Source organism: Sturnira hondurensis, unplaced genomic scaffold (assembly GCF_014824575.4).
Source record: "Sturnira hondurensis isolate 20B ecotype Veracruz unplaced genomic scaffold, ASM1482457v3 Scaffold0013515, whole genome shotgun sequence".
Taxonomy (NCBI): domain Eukaryota; kingdom Metazoa; phylum Chordata; class Mammalia; order Chiroptera; family Phyllostomidae; genus Sturnira; species Sturnira hondurensis.
The window spans coordinates 5,391,071-5,393,257 of record NW_028086146.1 but is presented as its reverse complement, the minus strand read 5'-3'; the positions used below and the strand labels follow the sequence as shown (position 1 = coordinate 5,393,257).

The window sequence follows — 2,187 nt, the reverse complement described above, 5'->3', positions numbered from 1 at the left end:
CTGGGGGTGACACACCCAGCTGAAGGTTCCATCTATCTGCCTCTGCTTTGTCTCATGGCCCCCCACTAACCCCTAACCCACACCAGCCCCGCCCTGCTCCATTACTCAACTAAGCTGGGCAGCCTGGCCCTGCCATCCAGGACAGAATGTGACATCCTGTGCATTTGGACTTGCCCCTCTCCCTTCAAGGGAAGAGCCCCTTCTTCTCTGCAAGGAAAGCTGTTGTAGGGGGGCTCAGTCAGTCACAGGGACCACCATGGATGTGCTTCATCCAGGCAAAGTGCTCAGTTATAACAGCAGGACCTTCTTGAGTTTGTGTGAAGGGAAGGAACCTTACAACAGGCCTTGTGGAAGGTGCCAGAAGGTTAAAACATCAGACTAGAGGCTTTGGGGCAGGCCACAGCACCCAATCCACAGAGGTCCTCCAGCAGTGACCTATGCCCTGGCCCTGTGCCAGCCCCTGACCCTCATGCCTAGCACATTCAGCTCTTGTGAGTGGGAACAAGGGAGAGAGCCCTCATCTCCTTCAAAGTCAGGTCAGGTGGAGTCCATTGGTCTGAGGCAGCCATGTGAGACCATGGTCAGTGACATATTTCTTGCCTTCTCACAGATGGGACCCCCTACACTGGAGAGAGAACATAGGTCCTCGAGTTGGGTTCACTGATTTGAAAGAATATTCAGCCCTATGTTCACAGCAGCATTATTTACAATAGCTAAGATTTTGAAGCAGCCCAAGTGCCCAACAGTAGATGAGTGAATAAAAAAGCTATGGTACATTTATACAATAGAATACTACTCAGCCTTCAGAGAAAGACAAATACAATATGATTTCACTTACATGTATAACCTAATAAACAAAATAAGCTAACAATTAAAATAGAAACAGACCTATTCACCCCATTCACTCATACATGTAGACAACAGACTGACAGCTGTCAGAGGGAATGGAGGGTGTTGGAGGGCTGGGTCAAAAAAGCTGAAGACATTGAGCAAAAAATAGGACAAAAGAGAGCAAAACAAACTCATAGACACAGACGACAGTGTGATGATTACCAGAGGGAAAGGGGAGCGGTGGCAGGTAGAAGAGGATAAAGGAGGGATAAGTGGTGAAGGGAGAAGACTTGACTTTGAGTGTTAAAACCACAATACAATATATAGGTGATGTATCAGTATTATAGAATTGTACATTTGAAACCTATATAATTTTACTAATGAATCCCACCCCAATGACTTCAAAAGGTCAATGACATTTTTTAAAAGAGTGAAATTTTAGCAGTGCAGGGTTTGAAACATGGCAGACAATATGGACCAGCAACAAACTACCAATACTGTGGAATAGTCCCTGGTTCTAATCAATGTCAATTGGATGAACAAATTTATGTGAAAATGAAAAATGACAGAGAACTTCTAGGTAGATTACATGCTCATGATCAACATTTAAATATGATATTGGGAGATGTGGAAGAAACTGTGACTACTATAAAAATTGATGAAAAAACATATGAAGAGATATAAAAATCAACAGAATGGGATATTCTGATGCTCTCTGTCCAGGAGATGGTGTTGTGCTAGTTGTCCCTCCATTGAAAGTTGGCTGAAACATAGAATGTATCCTGTATGGAAATTAGGAGACTTTGTATGATTGTATCTTTAAACATAGAAGATACCTAAAAGAGAAACCTGCATAAATTTTGATGTTGAGAAATGATCAAGGATTCTCTCACTTCCGATATGAGTTAATTTGTACTTAATTCATCAATTCTTGAACTAAATGGCATTTTTATTTTCCTCCACCCTTCCAATAAATGTGATCACCAAGACCCAGCCCTTTTTGTAGGAGGGTAAAAATCAATTTGCTCCATTGATTTTTTCAGATAATTTCTGAGTTTTATATTTTTATTTTATTTTTTTTATTTAATTCTTATTCAAATACAGTTTTCTGTTTTATATTCCCTGCCCTGCCCCCCCCAGTGCTCCCTACCTCCCTCCCATTTCCACCCCCCACCTTAATTATTGTTCATGTGTCCTTTATACTTATTCATGTGAGTACCTCCCCTTTTCCCCTATGATTCTCTCCCCTCTCCTCTCTCCTCTCTGGACCCTGTCAGCCTGTTCTGTATTTGAGTGTCATTGGTCATATTTTGCTTGCTTGTTTGTTTGGTTGTTTAGATTCCTGTTAAAGGTGAG

General features: G+C 41.9%; 1 pseudogene; it reads left to right on the top strand.

Moving 5' to 3' along the window:
- Positions 1–1,291: 1,291 nt before the first annotated feature.
- Positions 1,292–1,598, top strand: LOC118997809 (U6 snRNA-associated Sm-like protein LSm3; annotated as a pseudogene).
- The last annotated feature ends 589 nt before the right edge of the window (positions 1,599–2,187 follow it).